This window comes from Miscanthus floridulus, chromosome 12, assembly GCF_019320115.1.
Source record: "Miscanthus floridulus cultivar M001 chromosome 12, ASM1932011v1, whole genome shotgun sequence".
Classification (NCBI taxonomy): Eukaryota; Viridiplantae; Streptophyta; class Magnoliopsida; order Poales; family Poaceae; genus Miscanthus; species Miscanthus floridulus.
In genome coordinates this window covers 77,709,083-77,729,901 of record NC_089591.1, presented here as the reverse complement: position 1 = coordinate 77,729,901, position 20,819 = coordinate 77,709,083, and the positions used below count along the sequence as shown (strand labels likewise).

Sequence of the window (20,819 nt, the reverse complement as noted above, 5' to 3'; positions counted from 1 at the left end):
ACGGATTAATTAGGCTTAATAAATTCATCTCGCGATTTACTGACGGATTCTGTAATTTGTTTTTTTACAAGGTAGCGTGCCCGTGCGTTGCTACGGGATAGCTAACAATTTATACTAAAAACACACGGATCGTACGATAAGATAATAATACTGTAAAAATTAAATATCAATGTTAAAGTTACAGTTAATCCAAAAAGCAAAGTTTGTGAAATTAACAGTCACGGAGGGCGCGGCGTCACAGGCTTACAAACTCTACTTTTTAGACCTTTTCGTGATGCGTCTAAGATAATATTTTATATCGGCAGGAAGAAATCTCTGATATCCATTTCTTTCATACGCCAATAAATCCACGAATAAGTTCCGTCGTATCTCCATACCATCCTGTACACAGGGTCGAGTATATATGTCAATATTAGTGCCTGTCGCATGGGTAATACTGCGTCTCTTGAAAAATCTTCCACAAAAACTTAAAACAAAGTGTTATACTCACCGTAAAAATATGTGCGGCTTTTGGTCTATTCCACGTAGACATATACTATAGAATAAGATATCCACTTAAGTGTCTGTGTCAAGATTCACGATCAGCGATATATAGAAATAGTTAAATCGTAGGTATTATTATTGCAAGCTATAGTGACTCTGCATTAGTTACCCATCTATGTCCTTTGCAATGTTTCCTTCCCGTCTGAATTTTCATTTGAAGACATCCTCATTCTATCCAGGAATATGTATATTCACTGCGTCCGTGTACTGCAAGGTAAATTCAAGAGTGTACCTGGCATACATCAGCACTGGTGTGTCTTTACACCAGTCTTCAATAGGTCTAGGATCAATCATGATAAGCATCTTCTCCTTCTGATCGAAAACATAAAGCATATACTTTCGAACGTGTTTTAGTTCAGGAATGATAAGACTCGCGACAAGAAGTCAGAGTACTCGTGCCTAATCCTGCAGCCATCGCTACAAAAGACAGCGCAACCACCGGTCCATCCTTCTACCACGCCGCAACCGCTACCCTTGCAACCTACCTCCGGCGGCGGCACTGGCACCGGGTCCATCGTTCCATCCACCCTCCATAACACCTCCCAAACCACGTCGATAGCTTGCTCGTGGCACCTCGTGCACTCCCGGTTGGTCCTGCTAGCCTTCGGCTTGCACCCATGGGCGACGTCCTCGTCCTCCACCTTCCTGATGTACTGCTCAGCCTCGTTGTCTGTGGCAGAACCTCCTCAGAAATCGAGCCCACGTGCATCTATCATTGTCTCAACAGACCTTTGATAGCGTACACGAGTTCCCAATAACTTAACAGGTCTATCGGGTGTCCTCGGGAAACCCGAATCATCCACGTTTCTTTTTCGAACAGGATCCCAATCACAGACATTGCAGATTACAACAGTTTATTCAAATATATACATCAGAGTAAAAGATAGCGGAAGTCTTAAGATAACATAGCTTACAAACCAGTTGTTTTCAAACTTACAATACCATAAGTGTCATACAACCATAGTAGCAGGATAATATTACATTAACATTATTTATCATACAAACTAGTGCCTTGTCCAAAGGCCATTCATCATTTCTCATCGTCATTGACTTCAAACACAGACATGCAGCAGGGACCAAAACAAGCCTGCGCATGCGACTCACCTGCAACAAGGGTTAACAAACCCTGAGTACAAAAGTACTCAACAAGACTAACCCGACGTAAAGGGGTGTAAGACTTTTAGAGATGCAGGGGTTGGGGCAAGGTAAGGATGTAGCCAGATTCAAAGTTCTTTGCCAAAAGCTTACTATTCTTCATCCTATTCTCAAGTTTTACCCCTAAGTCCTTTTAGTTCATTATCTCAAACTAAGTGTACATTTCCCATATTCCAATCCTTCTCATTCCATTCCTTTTTCAAATTTTAGTAATTCACCAGTCCTACATTGCTTCTGTAATGAATCGAGTCTCCATATCCGTGGAGCACCAGCAATTCGAATTGATTCAAGTCCCAGCTGGGGATTCCTTATCACACGACATATGTAGAACTTAATCTTGCATATATCAACCTCGCTACCGGATCCTCCTATACTAAGCCGTCTCCACGCCACCCGAGAGCACAGCACACCTCAAATCCGGCCACATTCAGCCACGAGGGTACACGCTACTCCCGCCATCTCTCCACTCCCAGTGCGTGGGCATTCGTCTTAGTATCGGATTAGCCTAAGTAGGCTTACCGGGGTATGTGACCAGTACTACAAAGTGTCTCGTTCAGAAGATCCACAATTAGTGGCCTTTAAGCGACGTAGTCGGCAACATTACCCAACATTTAAGATAAGTCACCCGACTAGTCTCTAGTTCATTCTACCTTCTTTCTTTCTTTGGCCAGTATGCCATCTTTGATTGTATCAAAACTTTTACTTTGAAAACCTACCATAAAGCATACTAAGCATACTACGCCTTTGTAAATAAAAACATCTTCAAGGATGGTAAACAATTATCAAGGTAGGCAATGCATCAAGTAGGAAACATTTGAATAAATTAACTTAATGCAATAAGTAACATAGTTGATAAACTTTTCAAAGTAAATAAGGTAAGGGTTTAATGCATAAACCGGGGCTTGCCTTCGTTGACGATCTCGGGTTTCGGATCAGTACCACAAATATCAAATCCCGTGACAACCAGGGATTCTTCCAGAACTTGCTCAACTAGAATCGTTTCACTCTCGGGTTCTACATGAAATGATAACATATGCTTTAACATGATGATAATGTAAACATGATGCTTTCATGGTACATGAAATGTAAAAACACCTCGAATACGACTTTCCTTCATGGTACAGTTGCAAGCCAACAAAACAAACTTGCAATTCTACCATCAAGAACCACACATGTGACTTGACCAAACTGATCTTGAAACCCTACTAGTCACAAAACATGACCAAAACAAGATCAAACACTAATCTAACACTTAGGGTTTGTTTTTATTTATTTTTGAATTAATTTGGAAATAAGCTCAAAAATGAACTTGTTCCAAATGACCTAAAATTTTTATGTAAGCTTCCTCATGACAAATTAGTGTACCAAAACAAATTTCATAATTTTTGGAATTATACAGTGGCCTACAAAAATCATGGAAATTGCATTTATCAATTAAAGGACTGAATATTTGAACATTAAAAATTTATTCAATTTCAAGTTTCATATTTTTAAACCATACTAGAGCATGTACAGAAGCTACACACAAATTTTCAGAATTTTTGGAGCTATGATTATTTTCCTACAAATTCCCAAAGATTCAGCACTATTCAAAATTCAGAAAATATCAAGACCTTACTGTTCTTCTCTTTCTTTCTCACTGACAACCCAACCCCACTCGTCAGTGACACATAACAGGACACGGCGGCGCTGCCATCACTGGTCGGCCCAAAATGCGCCGACGGCGAGTCTCCGGCGAGGCGGATAGCTCCAAAACCATCTACACAACTCCGCGAAACTATCCCAGCCCTTAGAATCGCAGCAGGCACACCGGAGAAAGCTCCACGCCGGCCATGGCGGCTCGGCTCGATGGCGCACGGCACAACCATGACCACAGTACAATAGAGACTAAAACGAAGCGAGTATCATGCTCAGAAGCTCACCACGATCACGCCGGTGTGCTTGGTGAAGGTGAAGACGGTCTGGAGCAGCCTGACCACGGTGAGGTCGGTCGTGGTGGAGCTCCGGCCGGTCACGGGGAAGACGCGCTGTGCTGGGCAATTCCGGCCAACCCAAACGACGTGAGCAAGTCTACGAGGAGTGCTAGGTCACGGCGATCATGCTGGTGTAGCTAGGCACGACTAGAAGGGTTCGACGGTGGCTACGGCGAGCGGCGGAGCTGACTGGCGGCGGAGCAGAGCAAAGAGGGAAAAACGAGGGACGACGGCGGCGGTTGCTGCTATTTATAGACGGGAAGGAGACGTCCGGCGTCGACAGCGCATGAACGAGCTCGCCACGGTGCCGGCTGCGTGTCACCGTGCGAGAAAGCGGCGAAGAAGGTCAGCGGCGAACAGCTGCGTGTCGCCGGTGGCAAACAGGCGATGTCGATTTTGATTTTTGAAATATTTACAGAACTGCCACTGAGTCCATTTTTCAAATTACTCTCAAATTTTCTAAAGAAGTTAAAAATCTCCAAAAATGAAAGTTGCTCAACTTTTCAAACTCTACAACTTTGCTTCAAGGAACATTTTCAAATTCTGACTCCATTTTGAAATTTGATTTTGGGGTGCATTTGAGCATTTGAATCATTTCAAAATTACTCCAAATTTTATATGTAAACTTGAAAAACTTTGAATACCAAAGTTGATCCTTATAAATTAAGCTTCAACTTTGCTTTTTGTCACAACCCCAAATTCCAAATGGATTTTGAATTAGACAAAAGGGGCAAAAAGGACTTTTATGATTTGAATTTGAATTCAAATTTGATTTGTTTACCTTTTTACTTTAACTTTGATTTTTGACCAGTAACATGGCCCATTAGGGTTATTTGAGTCAAATGACACATGGCCTCACATGATCACATGAAATTTGACCCTTGTGGTCATGATCTTTATTTAGAGTTTGAATCACATCACACATAAAATAACAACTTATGAAATAAAGCTTATTTAGTGAATGCATTCAAAATTTTCTACTTTATGAATGCTTTGCAATGCATATGATGACATGTCAAGTTTTAGTGCTAGGTCAAAACACCAGAGGTGTTACAACCCTTTCCCCTTAAAGAAATCTCGTCCCGAGATTTAAAACCTAAGGCTAAGTAATGAAAAAGGAAATGTGTCAAGCTAACACATCATAACTTTATTCAAAAGGCTAGTGAGGGGGTTTTCCATCTTGTTGACAAACGAGACAAGTTACAATATAGACAAGGTATTGCAACTAGATAGAAGCGAAGAAGTCAGGAAAGGTCAATATTCCCTGCATGCGGACGGGCATATCGTCATCGGACAGGCATAGCGGTATTCGAGGAAGGAATACCCGCTTCCCTACATGCTTCCCCACCATGATTTCTGCATCGATTGTATTTCTTCAGAACACCTGCATTGGCAAGGTCAATATTCCTAAGCAATATGACAGGACACCCGAGCTTGAGCTTGGGGGTTAGACTGTTAGGGAACTCCGATGGATAGTAGTTATGTGGATCATCTACCATGGAGTCAAAACTGTGATACACCCTCTCACCGCCCTAGAACATATCAATCATTTTCATATTGATCATGTTAACCCAATCGTTACGTGTAGATAAAATTGCTCTGGTGGTGATATAGTTTTTGTCCGCCATGTTTGCATTTAGATGTGGAAAGATGATGCTGATCAATCTATGAAGATCTTTCTCGGCATCGCCAGAGTACGGGACACAGATCTCATCTAGAATACATACATTGCCATCTTCGTTAACCTCTTCTGTTCCACCACCAAAGCGCAATAGATAATCTGCAGACCACGGGTCACTCTGAGCCCTCATGTTACTGACGAGCTTTAGGTGGCGCATGGATTCCCAAAGATACGACCTTCGTAGAGAAGCACCAACTATTTGAGCCCTAGATCCTTTCCGCACAATAGGGTGGACCTATCTGAAATCCCCACCAAGGACAACAGTCTTCCCACCAAACGGTAGGTCTGATCGGCCCATTATATCTCATAGGCTATTGTCTAGTGCTTCCACATTTTGCCTCTTTGTCATAGATGCTCGTCCCAAATTATGAGAACTGCTTGCTGCAGCAACTTGGCAGTACCACTCTATTTCGTGAAGCTATAGCAACCACCCTCTTCAACAGTGAGGGGTATCTTAAAATACGAGTGGGCCGTCCTCTCGCCTGGCATTATGGATGTTGTGACTCTAGATGTAGCTGTAGCCACGGCAAGCTTGTCCTGGCTACGTAGTTTTGCGAGAAGTGCACTATACAAAAAGGTCTTTCCCTTGTCGCCAGGTCCATCGACAAAGAACAACCCACCTTGTTTGCTGTAGACAGCGGCCATTATCTCATCGTAGGTAGACCTTTGCTCGTCGTTGAGTGGGTCGCACAAAAGCACATCTTTGGGATTCTGCTCGACGCTAGCTTCCTCAAATATCTCATGAGGAATATGGCTAGCATCGTCGTATGAGTGATCAATATATGGAAGAGGAAATGACCTTATGTCCTTCCCCATAGACTACAACATGTTTCTAATGTCTATCAAAACCATCTGTTGCACCAGATCCAGGGATGGATTATTGCAGCTGTAGTCCTCTGACATTGCATTGTAGCATTTTTTCCACAACCACATCACATCATTCGGCTCGCAGAATAACAATATTGTTGCAAATAGCCTTCGCAGAGAGGAAGGCATCTAGAAGAAAGTAGCTTCACTTAGACATTCATCCAGTGTATTGTCTTCTTTGATTAGACCCCTCCTTTCTGTAGCTTCACTGAATGAAGGTAGTAGCACGCCATCAACCATCCTAAGGTGTTCGTATGAGGTAGCACCAGCAATATTGTTTAAGAGAACATGAAGAAACTAGTGTTCTCCCTCAGCAGGATGGGCCAAGATGACTCTTCCAACTCAAAAAATAGAGTTTTTCCTTTTCTGCCAGAATTTACCATCAGACTGCCAGGTAAAATGCTCTAGAAAGTCCCAATACAAGATTCCGTGGGCTTCCTCATGCATCCTGTTTGCCTCGAAGTATGTTGTCAGCATTGACTCTTCTACACCTAGCCTATTAACGATCTATTCGACCTTGCCCTGTTTATGAAATACCACCATATGCATGTTAGGTAGAAGAAGCTATAGCTGCTATACTGGTGGATGGTTCTTGCTCAAATCAAAGCCATATATCTTCCACAGTGCTTCTGGAGGTGTCACCCACCGAGCGTCTCTATACTTCTTGATCTCATCAACGTTGCCTTTCTTGTCTGGTTTGTCGGTCTCCCTCATCGCCACTGACGCCCTGTCATGTCCCTTGTATATGTACTTGAACAGATACTTTACTAATTTAATGCTCCCACAGGGCTCAACATTTATATGGCAGTTGAAGGTATGTAGTAGGCAAGGGTTGTAAGGCATGACCCCTTGATTGTCTAGGTAATGGCCTCAAACTTTAGCGTGCGACCGTCATTGCGTCACCGATAGATGGGGTATGAATCCTTTCCCTATGATGTGGCCTCACAGAATGGGCGTGAGTAACGGTTTTTGCATGACCCGTGGCCCACCGTGCATAGACAGTATGGATTAGGCATCCCACAAGGACCATGCATCATATGCTTCATGACCATCCTATATAGCTTAGGGTACTTTTTTTTGTTTGGTAGCTCTGTAGTGATGATCATGTCATATTGCTCAGGACATGCGAGTTTGTACTTCCGTTCCATTATTAGCAAGAAGTGTGCATGTGACAAGCCCCTCTTCTAGAACTCCACTACATATACGTAGGCCTTCACCTTCCAAAGTATGTTTTTCTCCATCAACATTTTTCTCATTGCCTCTAACTTTGCTCTAAAGACTCGTGTGACAAGATCTGGGCAGTCCTATGGTGTCTGGCCTGGATAAAGTTCATTCTTGATCTCATCCCAGTTAGGGTTGCACATCATTGTGAGGAAGATATCAGGTTTACCGTACTTTTGCACCAGAGCCATTGCATCCATGTACCGGCGCCTCATATCACAGGGTCCTCTGATGAATGACAAAGACAGGACAGTACGCCTTTCGACATTCTCAGTAGATCCTTCACCCGAATGCATGCTATCCACTAGGCCTTGGTATAGGTCAACCCTCAAAGTATCTTGATTGTTCCTCATGTAGTCTAAATGCGAGCTCTCAATCTTGATGTAGGTGTCGATGGCGAACTGCTAGAAAAGATGCCAGCCATAGGGTATTGGATTAAATATCCCTGGCCGCATCTGGAACTTCTAGCAGTAGTAGTCGCACATGGAGACACATGTATTCGAAATAGGTTCTACAGGGAGACATTGTTTGAATTAGTATCATGTGTTAACATAAAAGAGTTTATATTGCATTATTGAAAAGAGTTCAAGTTACCTCCATCATCATTGTCACCATTCACGGCATTCTCGGCATGCCTTTTGCTGATTGCTTGAGCTCACTCAACTTGAGCCATAGTCACACCCACTTTTGGAATGCAATTGTGCCACCCGAGCTCATCCCTTGGAAAGAACAACAGGTATGACAGTGGGTCGTAGCATGCATTATATGAGCGGATGCCATGTATAGACCGATCCTTCCCTTGCAGGAGAACACTATGCTCGAATTGGCCATGACGCTCACTCCCCTCAACCCAGACGGCGGCCACCTCTGATGTTAGTGGCACGTTATATGTTCTCTGGTCAAGCCATTGGTCAAGGTTCAACTCGACCCGATAATCATCTAGATTTTCAAGTGTCCCATACCCCTTAGTTGCTGAGAGTAGGGATTCCCATTAAAGATACTAACCAATTGCTCTATAACTTCTTTGTCTTTTTGGGCGCATTGCTCATGGCACTTTCTCATCCGATGCTCGAGGGATGGATCGTCATCGTAAAAATAAAGCTCGAGGTGTCTTTTTTCGACACCCTCCTCTTTACCAAATGAACGTATGTTATGGTAAATCTGGCCATGGGCACGGAACGTGTAGACATCGCAAATTTGCATGTTGTACAGAGATCAAGGTGGTAGTACAGAGAAATGAAAGAGGAGTGGTCGTTGAAATATCTGATGTTTGCACAAAAGTGCATAGCATCAGCGTCCGAGCTTGATCACAACCTCATGAGCTCTGGTGGTGTCTCATGAGTTGAAAGATGAATCTTTCCACCCCAACAACAAAATCCAAGCGGTTCACCCTCAAATTTCTTTGCGTTGTAGTGCTTGCAGTTTGGCACCGATGGTAGCATGTGCGACTCTAATGGGACATTAGCGTAAGCCATGCCATATGGATCCGGGGCATTAGGCTCACTGTTGTCTTGCTCATCTATATCGAGATTGTGCTCGACGTTGGCTCCCTCCTCTTCGTCTTCTGACAAAATGTTGATGTGTTACGCATTGAAAGAAAGTCTATGAAAGAATGTTTTGACTATTACGCGGTGTACCTTGTCTAGTGAAAAAGTATGCCTCATCCTCTTCCTCGTCCTCCTCAAATATGACATCCTCATCATAGTCTGTACAACACGGCCACATATATGATGAGAGAAACATAATGGCATACAAAAAAACAAAAAAGGGATAAATTTAATGAAGAAAATACCATCCTCGACCAAAGTCTGGCGTATGAGCTTGTGCACCATTTGGAGGCATTGAAGAGGTACCGTTAACTATAGACGATTGTGTCTGTGTACCTGTGCAATTATTAGGTGGTGGAATTGGAGGTTCCTGGGTGACACCACCTGTAGTAAGAAAAGTTATGAGTTTTTGGAATAGAAGAGCAAAGGTGAAAGTACCAACAATATGTAGTGATCAAGGCTAATTACCATTGTAAACCACACTCGGTTGAGTTGGGTTGTTTGAATCATTGCACTTCCATCCACACACCCTCTAGCCCTTGTTCCAATGTTTGCTTCAAAAGCCTGATTGCGATGGGATAGAAGGGCATTTCTCTCTCTAGTGGTCACTCGCTGCCTATGTATGGTCGGTGCCGTAGCCAATTCAGGGGTCTGAACATCTAGATTTTGAAGTACAGTCGGCGCGATGTTAACAGGCGTGCCCCTCGATTCGGGTATTTCCATATCGTATGAAGGCGCTTCAGGCCATTGAGGTGAAGAAGGGAAAATAAGCTAAGGGTTAAAGTGATGGCTCTCCATGGCGATTGAGTCCGGATGCAGATTGTTGGCTCGGTGTTCTCTCACCGCCTTATTGTATTTTTTGTTGATCTCTTTTCGTTTCAACTTCTTCTCGTGTGGAGTCATTTGTAGTTTTCTTGTAGCATTTTGTGTTGCATACAAGTCACGCTGTCTCTTATTTATTAGCGCCTTTTGTTTAGGAGACAGTGCAGCCCATCGTGCTCTATCTAGTTCACGCTTACGCTCTTTTGGACACGTGACAATATTGTCGATGGAATTGGATGCATTTACAACACCTAAATGTAATAAGAAAAAGTACGGTTTCAATGTCTCATCGATGAAGGACACACAATAATTCAAATTGTGTGATAATAAACCTTACACAATAGTGTCAGGTACAATGGTGTTAAAACTCATTTAGTAATTAAAAACAAAGCCACGATTCTATAAAGGCGTACCCGTTTCATGAATAGTATTGATATCCATCTCAGTTAAACTGTCATCAATATCACCAAGAGGGGGTGATTCCTTGATTCCTCCGATGCTTAAAGGGATAGGACCATCTAAAATTTTATTGATATAATAAGTATCCTACGACACCGCGGAATTTTTTACCGTAAAGAAATCAATAGTTTTGCTATACCTGTTGATTGGCAAGTCTCCTTTGGAGTCATTTGTAGCATCTTTGCAGACTTTTTTATGCCTTTTTTTGTGCATACAATTCATGTCGTCTCTTATTCAGTAGCGCCCTTTCTTCAAGAGATATTGTAGCTTTTCTTGCTCTATCACGATCACGCTTATGCTCTTTTGGACATGTGACAAGCTGATTGATGGGACTAGGTGCATATCTAGAACCTATATATATCATGGAATGACATCTTAATCAACGCATGCTTGGATGGTGTCTAAACACACCTGTAAGAAACTAACACAGGCACGATTCACAAGAATATCAGGCAAAGGATATAAAAGTGTACCCCTTTCATGAATAGTGCTGATATCTTGCTCACTATCAATGTCATGCACGTCATCAGCGCCACCAATGCAACTGAAAGGTTCCATACCGTCTACAAATATAACCATATAATTAAAATTGAACCATACGATAAGCAAACTATGACGACACGATAATTTCAGGCACCGCACCAATAAATACTTTTATTAGCAGAATAAGTAACCTGATAATTATTGTATGCCATTACTATAGGTTGACTGCCTATGGAGCCGGTCACTATTTTTGTCTGTTTCATTATGTGTATTCGCATCTGCAAGTTTAAACATAGTAATTGTTATTAATTATAACGTGTATGGCAATTAAAATGACACTCAGCAATACCACCATACCTGTTGAATGGGCAGCCATATTGTTTTTAAGATCAACATTCTCTTGGTTACTCATCTTATACCTCTGACGGGGTTTCTTGTTTCTTTCACTCCCCTTTTCATCAGACATTGTTGCATGTCGTTCTCTCTCCCTCTGCCTCTTCTGCTCATTACGATCCCCATCTAGTGGCACCAACCCCGATTGGGGATGATTCCCTTCAATAAAGTTTGGTCAGGAGTTGAAAACATATAAACATAGAACATGTAGGGAGGCTATAAAAGTTTATATACATTCATGTGTTGTATTTGTAAGGTCCCCCAAAGGTACCCGATCACCGGTTGGCCTTGGCATATCCATCAACGCTACCTGTCACTTTTAGCAATACTGTGCCATTGAAATAATGTGCCCAATTCAATATGGACAAGTGAAAAGCAGTGCAAGCTAGGTGGCTGTAGGGGACAAAGAATAAAAGAAAAGACCATAAATTTAGTATTGTGGCTATATTTGAATATTTGGGTTCATGTTTTACTACTTAGAAATGTATTCAGGAAGTGCTTTGACTTTTGAAAAAAAAAGTGGTGTGCACATGTGGCGGTTTGCATACATTCCCTGGCTCTCAAATGCAATATGAAAAGGAGAGACATGGAGTTAGATACTTGCTGCTGCATATGTAACAGATTAGATGAGGATGGAGCTCATTTATTTTTCAAGTGCAAATGGGTGAAAAAACTATGGCGTTAACTGGGACTGGAGTCTTTCAGGATTCAGCTAAGCGTTTTGTTGCACGCAAAATAGTGTGTGGAGCTCATACTGGCGCTGCCAAGTGAGAAGCAGTGCTTGATAGTTATGCTCCTGAATAACAGGTGGTGGGAGAGAAGCCGTGTGAGGGAGGGAGATAGCAGAAGGAACCATCAGGAATTGGCATGGCACATTTGGCAGCTTTGCTGCTCATGCATACCTGAAACTTATAGGGAACAAAATTAAGGACAATACTCTCTGTACTGTTGTCGACATAGAATTTTGTCTCTGTCTAGGACACAAGCAGCAAGTTAGAAGGGTCCACTCGATGGAGCAGATCCACCTAGCTTCAGCGCAGGGGTGGTCGATCCTGCGCAATCCTCCCGAGGCGTGCCAGTCAATTTGACCCTGCAATTGAAAAGGAGAGAAAGTTTATCAATAATTAGGGGCGGAACATGCCAGTGTTGCCAGACAGTCCCCAATGTGTGGCTCTGAGAGCCGATATGAGATGAAATCGACTAAACAGTCGATTCCAGCATATTCATAAGAATAAATCAGTTAAAGCTCATGGGGTTGTGTAAGAAGAATCGGTTATCATTTAGGACAAATATTATTTGAGCAAATATTAATTAATGGCAATAAGATATCAATGATGATTGGTTTATGCTAAGCCAATGATTACAAGTAACCGAACTCCTTTTTATATAAAGAAACAATTCAACATCATTTAACCGTTTAATAAAGATAAATCTAACGAACATCTTAGATCTCATCTATCACCATGACTAGTGGGTCATGAGGCAGAATCATACAGGCCGTAGAAACAACAATAGACTCGATGACCCTAACTCATTACTAATATCAGTGGGGCATGAGGCAGAATCATGCAGGCTGTAATACAATAATAAGATTATTGGGCTAACACATCTTTCAACATATCTCTACTTCAACGATCTTGTAATGTGAATTGCTCATGAAAGTGCTCGATATCGGCTAAAATAGCCGATTCAGGCATAGCATACAGTTAAGGTCATGCCTTCTCAGGAACGGATCTACCAACTAACGATCCCCACTCCATGGTGCTAACAGTGGGGTGAGAGGTAGAATCACATAGGCCGTGATAACGGTCCATGGAATGGTTTTCGTTAGCTAATAGATCTACTCAAGATCGAACATGCCTTAACCGCACGCTATGCATGATTAAGATTGACACGAAACAGCCGATAAAAATATAACTCATCATTTAAGATGTAGATTAGATCAGTTTTAGATTAACAAACGATGGGTTAAATAATATATAAGGCTGATCCAAATCAATCTCAATTGGTCAGAGTAATATTGCTGTAATTAGATAAACAATGAAAGCAATAAGCAATATCGGTAACTTAATGAATCTACCAGAGACTGCCATTCTAAGGTAGAGCCGATAACTTGACCTTGATCTAGTTCAAGCAGTGGGGTGTGAGGTAGAATCACACAGGCCATACTTGAACTAGGCAAGAGTCGATAACTAGCCTATACCAGAGTTGCAGTGGGGGTCGACCGGATCGATGCAGCCATACGAACAGAGGTATAAACCATGACGGTACTTACAGACAAGCAGTGGAGGTCGATCGGATCGATACAGCTATACTCGCTGAAGAACTTGCCGAGATCTACTCTACTCCTACTCCTAAGGGGTGGCCGGAGCCGAAAAAAGTAATTGACTTGTATTTGATTGATTGTGTGTCTTACAATAGCTGGGGTTTGATGTTTATACCCGGTAGTCTAAACATGAATCCTACTCGAGCACGATTTGTTACAATCTTTGGCATAAATGAAAACATTCCTAATTTAAGATAACTTAGACTCTAATCTTTTCCTTTTTGTAGAGTCCGGCATGTCTCATCCCAGCGCCGATCGTGGCTTCTGTCATTATTTGCCGGCGCTATCCGAAGAAAGCCGATTCTAGTGATGCATCCGAATCAGCTGGTTTTGATCTGCACGCAATTGATCCTTTGCTGACATGATCTCGGGAGCTTTCAAATTCCTGCGACTCTTCCTCCAAATTTTGGTGTAAACACATGCCCCCCAATTTTGGGATAAAAGTAATTTTATTCCAAAATTATCATGTCTGCATCCCTGATTGGTCCACAGTCATGGGTAGAGAACCTTGATCTAGGGTCCGCTATTTGTTGCCGCTAGCGTCCATTCATGAGCCTATGCCTCAAAACTTTTTGCAAGAGCGTCACTGCTTCATGGGCACTTGGATTCATCTTCTCGGGCCGGCTATAAAACGCCTACCCAATCTCGATGAGAACAACTCAACACTTCAGCCATGTTTTTCTCTCATCTGCTCCCTCGAGTGCTTCTAGTTTCGCTGGACCCTCCATGGTCCATTCTTTTGCTATGAAGATCTTGAGCGGTTAGAAGAATTCTTGTGCATAGGGTGATTGTGTCACTCATTCTAGCGCCTTGTCGAGCAAGGGGATTAGCTATTACGGCAAGAAGTCTTGTGATATCACCTGTGTCTTCTCACCATGCTCGCAGAGCTGTCCTGGTGTTTGCAAGAGCTAAAATGTGTGGACACTTTTCCCTTGTTCATTCCACCAAATGCCCACCATGAAAGCCATAGGCTTCTTTCCCATAGTTCACTAAGGAATCAGTCGAGCATCTATTGGGTAGGTGTCTCCTCCCTTTCTTTGGCACAATTTTATCAATGGGCCGATGTGACAGGGTTCATGATGACCCTCGGCCTTGTGGGGACCCAGACTCCCTTCAATCCAAAGAAACTTTGGTGGGTCGATCTCTGGTCAATGTAAGCTCTTCGTATCCATCCCATGATACTCTGTAATTTGGGGGAACAATAAGTCTGACTCTGTTATCTCTTTGTTATCCGTTCCCTAAATTTCTGGAGTGTCGATCCATTTCCGTATTGATTTCTAACTTCACACCCTTGGCGAAATCTATCTTCTCGCCTCCCCGGGCTATATATATGGGTTACGGCTATGGATCGGAGAACAACCCGCTTCGTCTCAAGCCTTCTATGTCCTTAGTATAGCCCCTGCCCTTTTCGTAGGTTTGAGACTATGGAGAACAGCAAGAGGTCCACCGAGGAGGTCTTCACCGGGTCTACATCATCGCTCCAGCGTCTTCGCCGCCAAGAGGGTGCAACTTAGGGTGCTCCTACCATTCTAGGGCAGAGGGCCAACTTTGCTCAGCCTTTGGGGTTACCCGCAGCACCAACTCATCGCCAGCTCCCCTGCTTTCAGAGGAGGTGGATTGACAATGATGACCTTCTCGTTGCCATTGATCGTCATGGCCAAGGTCTCGCCGAATGTCTCTCTCTTGCAGAATCGACCCTGACCATGGCTCGAGGCCGATCGCCTCCTGAGGTTGATTCTATGGAGGATAGGTTGGCCAAAGCCAAGGCCAAAATCGCGGGTGAGACATCATAACTTTTGCTTCCTCTTAATTTCATCTTCAGGATTTTCTAATCATTTTCCTTTTGAACCCTTTTAGATCTGTCTGCTCAACTAGAAAGCCTCCGATCAGCTACAAATCATGCGGTGGGATTCGTCAATACTAGGGGTGCCATTCCGGTGGTTTGTTTGCATGACATCTAGAACCGCGTTAGGGAGGTTGCTCTTCATGGCGTCTGTCATGGTGCCGCCACGACGTTGGCTGCTGCACAAGCCTATTCTGGCTACAATCTTTGGCTTCTTCCTCATGGTTTTCTAGACATAGTGCACCCTGAGGATCATGAGTGCTTGGTTGAGGATTTCCTCAGCGCCGCCAACTCCATAGCCTTCAACACCCTGGCCGATGACATAGTAGGCAAAGTGTTTTCTGGCCCATAATCTGTAATAGGCGACATTTAGCAAACAATTTCTTCTTGAGTGATTTCTCCTTCGTTTTTGTACTTCATATTATACACATCACTCTGTCTGTATAATCGATACGCATTGTACCGGCTTTCACCCCTTCGGGTTTATTTTCATGTTAGCAACGATACCCTTCTGGTATCGACCATTAGAGCTGATGACCGAGCAAATCGGTTGTTGAGTATCAATCCAAATGCTAGGGTAATATTCCTTCAAATATTTTCCATTTGACTACTCTACCGAATTCTTCTTCTCTTCTCAGTATCTCCAAAATGCAAGTATTACCAGGCGCACAACGTTTGATCTGATAGGGTCCTTTCCAACTAGGCGACCATTGATTGTCACAAGTCCATCCTGGCTCAAATACCTGATGCCATTCAACAAAAGAAATGGGAACTGTTGGCCAAGGTCGGAGCAGGTAGAGCCACCTAAAGCAGATTCAAGAGCATCAGCTTGTGTAAAATCGATTGTACTCCCTGTTGTTCACTTGCATTTTTGTTTTAGCTAAAGAGCCAATTTGATACAGCTGATCCCGAACTTCTGATCATAATTCAATTAAGTCTGAAAACATGACTTTCATTAAGCGAGTCCTTTGATCTCCTGCCCTCAATTGCCCAATGCCGCATTTTCTTTGGTATTGGCGAGGTGGCACTTCAGCTTCTATTAATTGTGGTTGCCTTTTACATGTCCCGAGGCGTTCGCCTCTTCGCTTCAGGTCTTCAAATGCCAGCCGGTGGTTTCGGCCTCGGACACATCTCCACTCGCAACTGTTTCTTTGCTCTTCTCCGCCTACCAAAACCCTATAGCGGTTTTCCTTCTCCATTTCATAGATCCAATCATCGTTCATGGCCGGCGAAGACAACCAAGGCAAGCGTGCAGCGGAAGAAATCTCGAAGGAGAACATGCTGATGAACCAGCGTCTCCGACGCATGAGGTGAGATTGACATTTCTTGTTTATGACGAGGAACAATTCTGACTCGCCTACAGGTTTGTTGTGAATGACAGTCTCCGTCTTCTCCCCAGGGCAGGTGGGTCTTTTGATGCTGTATCTTCTATGTCAGCCTCGCTGTTGGATTCTTCCGACTCTTATAATGGCGACGACGCCCGGTGTTACCTTCATGAGTGGAGGATGGCTCAGAATCGTTATTCCGAGGTGACTTGGGAGAACAACCAATTGGAGATTCACCTCAGGGTCTCTCAAGCTACCCTTCATGCGGCCAAGGAAGAGGCCAATGCTGCTCGAGTGCGGCTGGCTAAATCAGATGCCACGGTGGCAGGTAAGATGAACTTCAGGGATGCCTTTGTTCTAATTTTCTACTGTTTTTATCTTGATGGCTCTTCCTCTTCTATGATCATCATCCCTGATAGCGTTGTTGGAGTCTCTCCAACTAGCAGCGAACGTGGCCGTGGACGCCGTCAATGCCCAGGGTTCCTCTATCGATGCTCGTCTCCAAGACATCTTGGCCCGTGTTTAGAAAATTGCCTTCCACGACGTTCATCACAACGCGTCAGTGGCGCTGACCATGGCATAGGTTCAGATAGGGTACAAGCTCCATGCCTTGGAGACCGGTTTCACAGTAGGCGACGACCCTGAAGAACATGAGGACTTAATGGAGGAATTCATCGTAGCGGCGGAGGCCATCGTAGACATCACATCCGCCTAGGATGTGGTGAACAAGGTCCTCGATTAGTTTGTACTTAGGATAAACCAATGAATGAAGACTCCTATTTCTTCTATAATTGTGCCTCAGTGTGATGTCCCTGTATGTATCATGAATGCTCTTTGTTTTTATTTTTGTTCTGGAGGCGATACACATCGTATCGGCTTTCACGTCCTTGAAGATCTTCATTTTTTGAACTAGAGGCAATACCTTTCTGGTATCGGCTATTAGAGCCGATGACTAAATGATTCGGCTATCAAGTGTTAATCAAAAGCTAGGGTAACATCTCTTTAGATATTTCTTACTGCAGTACTCTTCATTCCAAAGCTTAAATAATCGATCAACCCGGGTCAAGCATCCTGCTAAGCTAAATAGAACTTTCTCCAACAGATTTATTAACTCTGAATTGCGCCTATGATCCAACTTAGAATTCACATACATCGGCCTAAACCCATCTTTAGGATCAATACTTATTTCCATTAATTTAATGACCGATGTGAAGCCACGATTGTTGATCAAAACAAACTCTCAGAGCCGATTGCTTGAATCGGCTATTGGCCTTCATTATTAATCCTAATGAAGCCTCCGTCCTATACCTTGCCAGAAAGGCATTTGAAGTCTCCTAGTTCCCAAAACACTAGATCGGATGTTGCGATGCTCACAGATTCATCAGCACGAACCACCTCGACATCATCCCCATGCCATTGAATCAAACACTGATGCATGGTTGATGGCACACAACAGTTTGCGTGAATACAGTCACGACCGAGGAGTAAACTATATGATCCTTTTCCATCGATGACAAAGAACATGTTGAGCAGAGTCTTACTCCCGATTGTCAACTCGACATTCATTGCCCCCTGGGTCTTGGATGTATTACCTTCAAAGTCTCTAAGCATCATGTCGGTCTCAAGCAAATCTCCTGGTCCCTTGCCAAGCTTACGGAAAGTGGTGTAAGGTATAAGATTGATAGAAGCACCTCCATCTACCAATATCTTGTTTATCGGCTTCCCATCAACAAAACCTTTTATGTATAAAGCCTTCAAGTGCCGATGTTTGACTGGCTTATCAAATATTGCTTGTTGTGTAACCGTCAACTTGACAACTATCTCTTCATACTCCGATTCGTCAAAATCTGAATAAACCTCTTGATATGCCAGAGCTCTGAACTCTGATGGCAACAGAAAAGCCATTTGAACATTAGCCGATGGTTGCCTTCTATCGGTTGTTTGCTTAGCACGCCATACTTGAGGTTTGTCGGATGCCTGGGCCTGTTCCAATCCTTTATTTCTTAGGTGTTGCACCCTTCTCTTCTGACTTCTTGTTAAACCTCTTGGGCACCATTGACCTTCCTGCCAAGCATATTCTCTCTCGTTGCCTTCTTTTTCATGATCAGTCCAGTCTTGGTCAACAACTCTTTTTCCCAGCCGATCATGAACACTTCTATTTTTTAAGCACCGATCTAGGTTATTATGATGATATGCATCTTGGGCATGGATGGACCGGCGGTTGATTTGAGACTACCAAAACTCCCAATACTGATTGCTGCATTCTGGACAGTCATGTCTGGTAGGCAATTTCAAGCCTTCGTTCCAGCAATATCTGAAAAAAGGACAATTCCAATGCAATTTGGCTTGTTTCCTTTCATACTTCTCCTCTTCCAGTTGACGCTGGTATTCTTGATCCTCTAACCATCGCTGATAATCATTTTCCTTCTACCGCTGCCACTTATTCAATAGGATCCGAGATGTAACTCACGGCTTCGTCGTTCCATCCTTTGATGTTTCCCCCTGCTCATATCGGCTCTTCTGCTGATCACGACGTTTTCTAATCTCCCTGCATCCATTAGCCGATATTTGCATCTTGGGATCAACTGCACCATCTTTTCTTGATTTGGCCAATATTAGGACCTTAGTTTTTTCCTTTGAGTAGCCCAACATCAACCATGTTTTGATCTCCTAGGAAAGGATTATCATCAACTTTCATTTTCTGAGGTGTATCAAATTTGAGCCTCCTCTACTGAATAGCCCTCTGTATATGCTGCCGGAAGATTCTGCATTCATTAGTGGAATGAGAAGTAGCATTATGGAACTTGCAGAACTTCTTGTTCTTCACCTGATCAGGGGCAACATGACATGACCATCGGGCAACTTGATCTGCCCTTTCTCAAGTAGGAAATCGAAGAGCTTGTCTGATTTGGTGACATCGAAGTCATAGCTCTCCTCAACTCCTCTTCCTCAACGATTTGGCACCATTACTATTTTCTTGCCCCAATTCCATTCAGCTGCAGCAACCTCTTCTTCTTTGTCTTCATAGCTATCATCGACTGAGTATGGATCATAAGCTTCCGCTATGGTGGTACTCTTCTAGAATCAGGTATCTCTGTGCATACTCTGGAATTGGCTATTGAGCGCTGCTACTCGTTGAGCCAATTGACCCAAATTATCAAATTCTTATCACAACAGTTTCTCCTACCACATTGGCAGCATCCCTTGTACGGCTAAAGCGGCTAATTGATCATCGGCCAAGTTCAATGAGAAGCACAAGTTCCTAGTCTCTCGGAATCTCTAAAGAAACTCAGTGTCTGATTCATTGGTCCTCTGTCTTATAGTTGTCAAATTAGTAATCTTCTTTTCTCCAGTCCTAATGTAAAAATAGGTATGAAACTTCTTCTCTAGGTCAGCCCAATTGGCAATGGAATTGACTGGTAATGATGAAAACAAGTGAAGGCTGGCCTTGACAGGGATAAGGAGAAGAAATGAACTCGATGGGCATCCTCAACTGATGCTTCGCCTAATTGTGTAAGATAGCGACTAACATATTCTATCATGCTTGTACTGTCTTGACCAGTGAACTTGGTGAACTCTGGGAGCCTGTAACTTGTGGGAAGAGCGACCAAATCATACCATTCTGGATATGAGCATTTGTATAAAAAGGTTAATCCTTTTGACTTCAGACTGAATTGATTCTTCATCATCTCGATCACCTTCAGCAGCAACTTATTAGCTTGAGGATTTGGATTTCTCTATACTTGCTGACCCATCTGTGGATTGAAATCCCGTGTGCCTTGATATCCTAGATTTAGCATCATGTGAAGGGTATTATAATCTATGCTAGAGTGATACCCTTATGGAATCTCAATCTATTGAGTCCTTTGCTGGCTTACTGCTAGAAGTCTCTGATTATAGACACAAGGATCTATATCTCTGTGGATCCTTTGAATTGAGGGTGCTATTTTTTGAGCCGACGACGGTATATGGCCTGATGTACCAAAATTGATCACCTGATTCTAACCTTGCCCCGCCGGCTGTTGCACATGCTGTATTGACGGTCTAGGATTGTACTGTATCTGATTCATAGTAGTACCTTGAGCTTGTTTAGATGAACCTTGAAGTGTCTAGACATCATCATTACCAACTAGTGCTGCTTGTTGATGGCTGGTACCGACTTGATTAGTCTCTTGGGTTGA

General features: G+C 43.2%; 1 pseudogene; it reads right to left on the bottom strand.

Moving 5' to 3' along the window:
• Positions 1-10,208: 10,208 nt before the first annotated feature.
• Positions 10,209-11,812, bottom strand: LOC136495360 (uncharacterized; annotated as a pseudogene).
• Between the last annotated feature and the right edge of the window lie 9,007 nt (positions 11,813-20,819).